Source organism: Chanodichthys erythropterus, chromosome 24 (assembly GCF_024489055.1).
Source record: "Chanodichthys erythropterus isolate Z2021 chromosome 24, ASM2448905v1, whole genome shotgun sequence".
Taxonomy (NCBI): domain Eukaryota; kingdom Metazoa; phylum Chordata; class Actinopteri; order Cypriniformes; family Xenocyprididae; genus Chanodichthys; species Chanodichthys erythropterus.
Window position 1 is genome coordinate 20,469,484 of NC_090244.1, and position 12,140 is coordinate 20,481,623.

General features: G+C 36.1%; 1 protein-coding gene across 7 annotated transcripts in view; it reads right to left on the reverse strand.

Annotated features, from left to right (window-relative positions):
• The window catches only part of tjp1b (tight junction protein 1b), a 163,847-nt gene that overhangs the window by 61,306 nt on the left and 90,401 nt on the right, over positions 1-12,140 (reverse strand). The window lies entirely within an intron of this gene.

Consider the following 12,140-nt stretch of genomic DNA (forward strand, 5'->3'; position numbering starts at 1 on the left):
CCCTAAAAATGTTGGAAACTCAGTCTGCATGTGTAGCTCCTTCAACAGGCTGTCAGGCTGGAATGCACGAGCCCGAAGTAACGGCAGATTCCACGCACGTTTTCCTTTCCTCACTCCTTCACACTCTTTAGCACAGCTAAAAGATGGGATTACTTTGCCATCAATAGAGGCAGCAGAAATATAGTGTGCTGACCAGAGTTCATATATAAACGGTTGTTGCTGACAATGCTACATACTACTAAACATGTTTGCTGCTCTTTAAATTCAGTATGTGAGGTGCTGATAGAGGTGACCAATTCATAAACAGGTCTTTCTGCTGAATCAGTGCCATTTGAAGCCCAACCAACTAGTTTCGTTCTCATAGGATACAGGTTGTGTCAGCATTTAACTCGCCAAAGCATAAGCACTATTATGTCCTAAAGGTTTATGTGCTTATAAAAATATTTGCATATTTGATTACATTTTCTTTCAATTCCACAGTGATGTTTGACTGGGGTCAGGGAAGAAATAGCATCATCCTCAGTTCAGCAACAGGATTAGACAGCCTGGTGAACATAAGCAGAGTTTTGTCAGCCATCTCCATACTGCCAGCTTGATGCATCATGTTTGGAAAGCCATTCGGCAGCATTGTGACAAATATGTCTACACTAGAGCAATGAATAGTAGATATGCTGAAAAATGACTACACTGCTAAATTACACTGTTCTGAGAATTTGCTTTTAAATAACTGCAGATATAACTCATATTTAACAATGTTAGGTTCATTTTTGTGGCCGAAATGCAGTTATTTCAATAGGAATCCACATGATTGGGAATATCACTGAAGGGCAAAATATTTTCCCAGATTTTGCAGAGATTTAAAGTTGGTCACATGGATTCGCCGCACTGACCAACAGAAAGCTGCTTGGTTTGAAAGTGACCAGTGTTGGGTAAAGTTACTTTTAAAAGCAATGCATTACAATATTGCGTTACTCTCTAAAAAGTAACTAATTGTGTTAGTTACTTTTTATGGAAAGTAGTGCATTACTTTTGTTACTTTTTTCTCTTCTGGGCTGGGCTCGCTTGTTTGTTTTTTGGCAAATGTAAAGAGTAAAATTAAAAGTAATGCATTACTTTAATAGTTACTTGAAAAAAGTAATCTGATTACACAACTCACATTACTTGTAATGCATTACCCCCAACACTGAAAGTAACTTTTGTGTGAGCTGAGCTTCATACATCGCTACACGATTGACAATAATCAACGTCTGTTTAGCGCATGTTTACACAGAAATTAATGGTAAAGCAGTGGAGTGGAATGCAAAAAAAAAAAAAACGCCCTGTGTGATTGGCCATTTACTGCATTGAAAAAGTAACAGAAAAATCTAAGCTTTATTGTACTATATTCATGTAACGTAAAGCTAACAATCTGTAAATTTAAAGATAAACACAAAAAATTTAATTTTGGAAACTGCATAGCTGGCTTAACAGCAAAAAACAGATGCAGTGCAAGCTAACAGCTTAGCCTACTAGCTTAACAAAGAAATGCTCTTAATTAGGTAGAATAAGATAATAATGATAAAATGCTACGTATCTAATCAGGCATTAAGCAAGGGTTTGGATCCGATCATTGCCGTTCAATGGGCATCTTGGTCCCTAGGCAGCTGTTTTCTGAGCTTGACAAATTGCTTACCGTCAACAAACCGTAATGTTGGATATTTCATAGTAAAGCTGCTGATAAAGCTTTTAAGTGCCGTTAACATCAGGTTTATTTGAACTAGTCCAAGTGAATGCAAGAGAGAATCTAAAACAGTCTGACAATCGAAACTATCCAAATTCTGACTATCTGAAAACTGATGCCATTGCGTTAGTATGAACTGATCCCAAAGCAGCATGTAAAACCGCATCTTCTGCATCCATTGAAGGACTTCTTTGGGGGCAAAAAAAGAGAAAAAAAATAACATCACAGCAGTGAAGCGACTCCACTGTATCGAAAAGGCTATAAATAGCTCAAGGCTGCTGACTCTACAGTATTATAAAGAGCCCATAGGTAATGATTAGGGCTCGGATTTCAGCAGGAGCGAGGGGACACATATGGATGAATGGATGCCGTAGTTCATTTCCATCCAATGACCTCCACCAGTGACATTCACATAGGCTGGAGAAAACGTGCACATGTATGGATTTCTATGTTCTTTATGAATGTAAAATCATATATTCAATGATTTATTCAAACCAAGCCCAAAAATAACTAACAAAATGAAAGCTGTGAAAAGCATGCAATTGGAAGGAACAATATCTAAATAATGGTAAAGGATGTTGCTATAGTAACCTTGATTTTTCAAGGGCATTATTTATAAACTGTGTTCACCATGGAAAAGTGCATGGAAAGAAATTCATATGTTTCTGGAATAAAGCGAGGGTGACAGAAATGACATTTTTATGTGAACTTTCCCTTTAAGACTGATGCACCTGAAGTGTGCCGGATCTCATGTTAGGGGATGTTATCTGCCGGCATGTTATTTTAGGTTCTCAGCTGGTATCAGAGGGGAGGACGGGGAATCTCTGATGATGGCCAGACCACCGGCAACGTCACACTTGTGCCTGAAGGGTCACGTCAGGGATCACTCACTTCCTGTCATTCCACTCTGACACGGCTAACTTTAGATCACTCTCTTAATGGAATCACATGCTTTGACTCACAAGCGACAAAGAAAGCAATATTCACAAATTCACAAACTGTTAAACGACAAAGATGCCACAGGCTACAGATCCAACAACCACAAATCTATGGCAAAAAATTTAGATTTTTAAAGTTTATAGTCATCAGCCAATACATTTATATTATGAGGGTTAATATCTTCCAATTAAACAGAATTGAACAGCATTTTATTCCAGTTATGCATCAATATAGAAATTCTAGTCGATACCAATATCAAATTTATAATATGGATGATGAAATTAACTTGTTAATAAAACAAAAGCAAAAAAATAAAAAAAATAAATGGTTTGTATGTTAGAAGTGACTTTAAAATAGGCAGAAATGAATTAATTAAACAACTAAATTACAAACTGATTAACTGCAACTGAGTGAAAAAATAAGGAAGAATATACTTGAACATTTAAACCGACTGATAGCAAACGATTTAAAAAATCTTTGTAAACTTGCAAGGTTTCATTTTTTAATATTAGGTATCAAACTAACAATGAACTTTTTATTAATTATCTGCCAAAATGCCTTCCCTATTCAACTTACGGAACGAACGCGGCACCAGTTTCGTTTTTTCCGTAAGTAGAATAGGGAAGGCGTAGGACATACGACGTAAGCTTTTTGAAGAATACGTAAAGCGTAAGCACGTGCAAGGCAATCATTTGTGTTTATAAAGCATATACAGTTGTATTTTTTTTCGTAAATGACCAATCGTTTCGCTAGATAAGACTCTTATTCCTCGTCTGGTATCGTTTAAGGCCCTTTGAAGCTGCACTGAAACTGTAATTTTGACCTTCAACCATCTGGAGGCCATTGAAGTCCACTATAAGGAGAATAATCCTGGAATGTTTTCATCAAAAACCTTAATTTCTTTTCAACTGAAGAAAGAAAGACATGGGGGTGAGTAAATTATCAGGAACATTTTATTATGCATCAGTGCAACCCTAAAAGATTCCCTTAAAATTTATCAGCAGATACTCAGAAAGAAACAAATCCTTTCAGCGTATCAATAATCAGAGCTATTAGATGAGACGGTGACTCTAAATCCAGCCAACTGAAACAGACTCCACTCACACCAGAGTGCATGCTGAGAGTTATCAGAGACCTCCGTGGAGCCCAGAGAGGACCGGGAATGCTCTGATAACAGTTGTCCCTGACACGACAAAGACTCGACCCCCACGACAAACACACACCTTCTCCCATGGTGAACAAAAGCAGGAGGGTTGGCTCCAGTGAGATATGGACATCAGGCTCTCATTTCACATGATCAATTCAGAAGATTAACAAGGACAGACGAATAATTACAGTTGTGCTTTGAACCGACAGACAAACTTGTGCAAACAGACTCTAATGAAAGCATGCAATTACAAATACATCATACATGCACATCTTTTTGTGCATTTACTGCTGAAATGCTATTTTAATGAATCCCAAAGAGTAAAAAAATGGCCTCATTTAGGGAAGCAGAATAATTGTGCGCTTCTACTGGAGTCGTATAAATAGGCGCGTCTCGGGACGCTGCATCTAAAAATTGACAGAGGCAAAATTAAAGTGGCCAAACGAAAACGAGCCCGTTCATGCATCTGTAAGCAGCCAAGTCTGTATTCAGCCACTGACCACAAGCTTTCCAGAGAATAAGAAGTGTCCAAACGCTTTCCGTCAACTAGCCTGACTGTAACGCATCAGGGTTGATTTGCAACAGCATTAAAAATCTGTCCAATGCTGATAAGCAGATCATTATTTTTAATGTAATGGCTGACAACCTACATTAAAATTACAATATAATTTGTCAAAATATAACAAAATAAAACCATTTCAAAATAAAAATCAATCATTTTAAATGCTACAAGTCAATTTGGGCATCACAACATTATAATGTACAGTATGAAAAATCAATATTCATTTTGAGATTACATTTAACAGCTTATTAAATTAGAGGTTTTAAAGATGAACTTTAAGCGAGTTAAAAACAGGGAAAATGAGCTTGAACATTTATAGACTGAAAACAAAGCGCAAGGTTTAATTTGTTAACATTAGGCATCACAAACTACATCTTTGCAGAATTTATTAAATCTAGGTTAATGTTAATTTAACTCATTTTGTAAATAATACATTCATGTTCATTTGTACAAAAAGGTACACAACCAAAAGTTTGAGGTCAGTAAGATTTAGTAAGAAAACAGTACTATTGTGAAATAATATTATAATTTAAAGTAACATATATATTCCTGTGATCAAAGATGATGTTTCAGCATCATTACTCCAGTCTTCAGTGTCACATGATCCTTCAGAAATCATTCAAATAGGCTGATTTGCAGCTCAAGAAACATTTCTGATTATCATCAATGTTGAAAACAGTTGTGCTTTTTTTTTTTTTTTTTTTTTTTGTGGAAACCGATACATTTTTTCAGGATTCTTTGATGAATAGAAAGTTCAAAAGAACAGCATTTATTTGAAACAGAAATCTTTTGTAACATTATAAATGTCTTTACTGTCACTTTTGATCAATTTAAGGCATCCTTGCTGAATAAAAGTAGATTTCTTTAAAAAAAAAAAAAAAAAACTTTTGAATGTAGTGTATATTTAGAAATTAACATTCATATACATAAATAAATGCAGTTAAATTATTTTTTTCCATGTTAGTTACCTAATGAATTAACTAATGATAATGTATTGAACCTTATTGTAAAGTGTTACCAAAATCTCTAAAATCTATTTTAAAAACGTTTTAAAAGTATCCCTACATGCAGATTTGAAGCTTTCATAAAAAGGGTCATGAGATTATTGGAAGAAAACTATTAAAGGCCCGCTGAATACCTTGAAATACGCAGCATTATTCAATGTGTTGACATAATTTACACTAAAACAGGAAGACAGGACATATCAAACAGCTCCTCCCCTTTTTTAAAATAGCCAATAGAGTCTCATTTAGATCACAGCTTGGCCAGAGCCGTTGAACTTGGCAAAGCCTCATTTCACAGCTTATGACAGTTACAGTCTAATTGATATCCCTTTTAAATTTAATATGAAACTGTTACTAAAGCAAAACAGTGAAGATAGTCATGCTGAGGATGTGTAGTTTGAAAAGTGTGTAATTTATGTAATATATCTCTTTTACTTGTCAGTTTGTTTAGTTAGACTTGTTGTCTAACCGTTTCTTCTCCTAATCTCCTCCATATCGCTTTAAAATATAGAATTCTGTGTACAATTCAAACGTGTCCGATACATTTTATGGTCTGCGCTGACTCGCGGATATGATCTGCTCTGTGCTATCATGTCTCTGGACCAGAGCAGACTATTTGTGCTGCGGTTCGCGTGACACTAACACAAAACCAGACTTCTTACGCCCCAATGGAAAGCATATTTACACTGTCTGAATCGTTTCCTATCCCTATTTAGTGCACTGTGTGCCATTCACCATATAGAAAATAGTAATTGTGTGAACAAGTGACAGATTTCAGCTGCAGCTTTAGCATCTACTTATAGTGTAGGGGCGGGATGCTTCAGATTCTAGACAGCATCTGATTGGACAGAATCTGATGAGAAAGCCGAAGTCCGCGGTGATGTCATGAAAATCATTGATCCAGAAGTGCGAGACTGTACTTTTTGAACGCTTATATCTTCTAAAATTTGTCAATTTTTTTTAGCACACTAGCTTATAAATAACAGTAAGACTAACATATTCATACTGAATGCCAAAAAATTCAATTTTGATTTCATGGGGACTTTAAACATTTCTCAGTCACCAACATCAACAAAGAGAGAATGTTTGAGACCGGATGGCCTCGGCCCGTATCACTACACAACTTGTTTTGCCGAAACCAGTATGACAGCTCACTAGAACGAAACAATCTCAACGAACAGGTATGTCAGATATGACGCGTACCCTTGCACTCTCACCGTGTCTTGTGTGTGTTTCACTGTTTGCATTACAGCATCTGGCTCATGTCCAGGTGATACCGTGGTGAGAAAAACTACACCAGACAGCAGGAAACCAAGGCCTCGTTAACCCCGGTGTCACGGCTGACCTTTGAACCCTCATGCCGCCACTAAAAAGGAGAGGATGCCAGAGTTATACAAACAAACAAATTACTACGGAACACACCCTTATATAATCTGACTACACTAGTGCTTGGGCAAAATGACATGCGTCAACTTTCCCTTTGTTACGCAAGTTAGTTTCAGAATGAGAGGGATGAGAGTGAAACAACAGGCAGTTTCTGACTGTCGCCTTTCAGCATGCAGGATGAATTTTAAATCCCACCCTTTGATGTTCGGGACCAGTTTTGCTTCAGGACCCTACACTTATTTTATTATTTTTCTTAGGAACACTCATGCCTATAAGTTAAAATTTATAAGGTGGACAGGCAAAGCTGATAAGCAAGCGAAAGTGAATTAAGAATTAAGACCATTTAAGAGACTTATCTTTTAAATCCATTCACCAAAACTATTTTTTTAGATTCATTCACAAACAATAAACCTAAGTTGATCAGTTAGTTCACAAAGGAAATGCTCTGATAGTTAAAATTCATTCACAAATGAGATGCCTAATTCGTTCAGTTTGTCTATGTTTGTTCAATTCAATTCATTCATGAGATGTCCAGTCGGTTCAGTTGTTTCATGAACAAGATGCTTTGCTTTGATTTTGTCTAAGGATGAGACGCTCTGGGGTGCGTTTCCCAAAGCGAACTATGGCCGCAAGTTCCGTCGTTACCAATAGAGTTCAATGGGACTTACGACCATGGTTCACCAACGATGCTTTCGGGAAACGTACCCCTGTTTAGTTTGTTTAAGAAAAAGATGTATTGATTCATTCAGTTTATTTACAAACAAAATGCTTTGTTCATTTGGTTGTTTCACAATTGAGATGCTTTGTTCATTTAATTTGTTGACAAACGGTCCCATTTCATTCATTAAAAAAGAAAAAAAAAAAGTCTCATTCATTTAGTTTTTTCACAAACAAGTTGAGAATGAGATATTTTGTTAATTCACTTCATCCGTGAACAAGATTACTTACTGTAATGGAACTGATTTATTCAGTTCGTTTACAAACAAAATGCTTAGTTCATTCGGTTGTTTCACAATTGAGACGCTTTCTTCATTCAATTTGTTGACAAACAAACTGTCCCAGTTCTTTAAAAAATAAGATGCATCATTCGTTTAGTTTGTTCACAAACAAGCTGCTACTTTGTTTAGTTTGTCCGAAAGTGAGATACTCTGTTCGTTCAGTTAATTTAAGTACTGATTTATTCAGTTTGCTCACAAACAAAATGCTTAATTTGTTTGGTTGTTTCACAACTGAGATGATTTGTTCGTTTAGTTCATTCACAAACAAGATACATTGTTTGCTCAAGTTCATTTACAAACAAGCTGCTTCAGTTTGTCTAAGATGCTTTGTTTGTTTAGTTCATTCATAAACAAGATGTAACAATTAATTTAGTTTGTTCAACAAAATGATTAGTTGATTCAGTTGTTTCACATTTCATTCATTCATAAACTATATGCTTCATTTGTTCACAAACAAGACGTCCGAGTTCATTCAAGAATGAGATGCTTCATTTGTTCATTTTGTCCATGAGTTCATTCATGAATGAGCTGTCCCAGTCAGTTCAATTGTTTCATGAACAAGATGCTTTGCTTTGATTTTGTCCAAGAATGAGACGCTCTGTTTAGTTTGTTTAAGAAAAAGATGTATTGATTCATTCAGTTCATTTACAAACAAAATGCTTTGTTCATTTAATCTGTTGACAAACAGTCCCATTTCATTCAAAAACAAAACAAAAAAAAGTCTCATTCGTTTAGTTTGTTCACAAACAAGCTGAGAATGAGATATTTTCTTCATTCACTTCATCTGTGAACAAGATTACTTACTGTAATGGTACTGATTTATTCAGGTTGTTCACAAACAAAATGCTTAGTTCATTCGGACGTTTCACAACTAAGGTGATTTGTTCATTTAACTCATTCACAGACAAGATCTCAGTCTCAGTTCATTCAAGAATGAGATGCCTAATTCGTTTAGTTCATTCACAAACAAGCTGTTTCACTTTGTCTAAGAACAAGATGATTCGTTTGTTCAGTTCATTCATAAACAATATGTACCAATTCATTTAGTTTGTTCACCAACAAAATGATTAGTTGATTCACGAATGAGATGCTTTGTTCAAATCGATTAATTCACAAACTATACGCTTAATTTGCTCACAAATAAGACGCCTCAGTTCATTCATGAACGAGACGCTTCATTTGTTCAGTTTGTCCATGAACAAGATGATTTGACAATACGTCACAGTCTGTTCGTTTGTTTCAAGCAGAGCAGGTTCATTTAGTTTGTTCAGGAAAGAGATGAGAGTAAAAAATGCTGGAACTTTACAGCCCCGTACTGACCAAGTTTCATTGAATCTAGATGACTGGATCTAGATAAAGGGCTTCAGCGCTTCAAGCTTACGGCCAAAGAGCTCAAAGGCAGAAAGATCAGTCGACTGAGACTGCAGCCAGAATCATCAACCACGGGCGCAAAAATGACAAAATTTACCCCCACTACTGTTTACATGCTTTCACAAGCACACAGCACAGCTTCCTTCACGTTTAATGCCAAACAAAACAACTGACTGATTTCGATAGTTCGGGTTCATCAGAGACTGTGAGGCGATGCGAAGTGCTCCACACATTCATGCATGAGCTGCTTCTTTCAAATACACTCAGTCGCAATATAAACTCAGTTTAGCAAAATCAGTTGATGTCTCTACGTTCTGACAGCACTATTTTTAAATGTGGTGTCTCAGCACATCTATTTCTGGCTGGAGTGAAAATATAATGATATTGTGCTCGAGAGATAGTACCACGTTTTATTCTCTAGGCTTTTAAAAACGCTCAGCAATATCCACTGTCGTGTACAGCATTTCTCAGTCTTCTGAAACTAAAAACATACAAAGGAAACAGTGAACAATGTCTTATATATATATATATATATATATATATATATATATATATATATATATATATATATATAATTCTAATGGTTAAGAATGTGACAACAGGTTGGGAAATGCATCAGTTCTGACCGTTTATTTGACCTTTAAGAAAATTATGAAAGGATGCAAGCACATAAAACTCAGCACATAAAAATCTTGTAGCCTGATGCGGGAAACTTGGTACCTGCTTTTTTGAGTGTTATCTCTAAAGAAACCTTATCAGGAGTTAATTTGTTTTTATTATATATATATATATATATATATATATATATATATATATATATATATATATATAGTACTTTAAGATCTGATTAAGATTAACTGTTATATAAACTATAACCTTAAAATTGAACAAAAAATATTTTACAAAATCCTAAATTAAGACAAATTATTTCCTAATTTGATCAGAAATCATGAGATTAATCCCAATTATTTTAATATTGACAGTCCTATTTTTTTAATAATAAACAAATGTTAAAAAAAAAAAAATTCTTTATTTTAAAGACTTATGCATCTTATATTACTTAAAGGTACAATATGTAAATTTTTTCCAGTAAAATATCCAAAAACCACTAGGCTTGTGTTATATATTTTGTCCAGCTGATTACTAACAGTATCTCTAATGTTTTCAACTACTTGTAAATCATGAGAAAATTCCCATTCTAAACAGTGACACGGGGCAGTGCAGTCGCCTGTCAATGACGTCAGTTACCTTTGATACCGCCTTTACTGACGTAGAAACCACATGACAACAGTGTCGTGGACAAATGCGGAAGTAGTGTCTAGCGTCCAGCAAACCACTAGCTTGCTTCAAGCAGTTCCTTATTTACTTCTTGCACGTTTTATGGTGGATTGTGTTACTTATTTATGGAACATAATTACTGTTTACCCTCTTTCGCTGGTTCTGTCGACAAGGACAGCTTCCGTAAACTCATGACCGGAAAAGCGGAAGTGGCGCCGGCGACTGTATCATAATAAAAGTCCCGCTGCTCGTGAGGCGTGTGTTGATCAATCGCTCCAGCTCCTCGTTCAGCTCCACAACACTCGGTCCTGCTCTGCTTCATACTACAGTAACGTTAATAATCGCATCCACGAACATTAGTTCTTCCACACTCCAATCCCTATTCTTTTGCACCGTCCGTTGAGATGGAGACCACACATGCCCCAAGTTTCCGCTCTAAAACTTGGCGTCATCAAACTACGCCTTTGTTTTGAATAGGTTTCTAGCGACCTCTAGCGGGAAAAAAATATCACAAATTGTACCTTTAAGGACACACTATCAACAAGCAATCAATTAGTGTTAAAAGTACTGACTTCGATAACAAAATGTGATGCTTTGAGCGCTGTTGAGCAGATTCGTAAACCCCTCCGATTGGCTATTGTGTTCACATGCTCAACAGATATGTCTGTGATTTGCTGCAATGATTAACGCAGGGAGCGTTTGGAAGCACACAGAAGTGTATGGAAGCATTTTGAAAACGGGAGCGGGACCGGTCCTCTGATAGACGCCTACTTTCAAACGCTCCTGTGTGTATGTGTGTAAGAAATCAGTCATTAATGTCCATTTACAACATGTTTTTGAAGCGTTGGATCACTGTAGCCAATTACAGACAAATCTGTTGAGCTTGTGAACACAATGGCCAATCAGGTGTTTACGAATCCGCTCAACAGCGCTCAAAGCGTCACATTGTTAAAATTTTAAAATTACTTGATTATAGTGTTGTCAAAAGTACCGACAACACTACAATTTATATAAGTGCTTATGTAAGATGTGATTAATCACGATTAATCGTTTTGACAGCATTATTTTATATTACATATTTATAAGATTTTTTTTACTTGCATACAGCATCTGTAACTTGCTACTATAAGCAGATATGAAAAAAAATATTTTAAGGGGGTCATGACATGAATAATCAAATTTGCCAAGATCTTTTTTTGACATTTGAGAAGTCTTTGTACCATTAAAACATCCTGCAAGTTTCATAGCTTTGCGAAAAGCATTCAAGCTTCAAAAATGGCTCGTTATTGTGGGATCTGTGACATCACATGGGTAAATTAATTTGCATATACCTGCCTCCTGAGCAAGACATTGACAAATTGTTATACAACATCACACCATAGGCCCCGCCCACTTCAGAAAATCCATTCAGACTTTCGCTGTGTACCGGCTGTATGAAGCTGAAAGGGCAATGCTACTCTGACTTTCTGACTCTGAAAGGATCCCAGCATTAGAAACAAGTGGATGGTTTAATTTAAATGGTGTCTCGGATCAGGTCGCAGGGTTATATGTTTGTTCGGAGCATTTTGTTTGGTAAATGAGGCACAGTGTAATGGAGAGTTTGCAAAGAAACATTTGTTGAAAGATGAAGCAGCCAAACGTATTGGATCTGTCAGCAGCTGCATCACAAACCGTAAGTAAATGATTTTATGATGCTTTGCAAGCATATATGGATGTTTTCAAAGCACTTATTCAT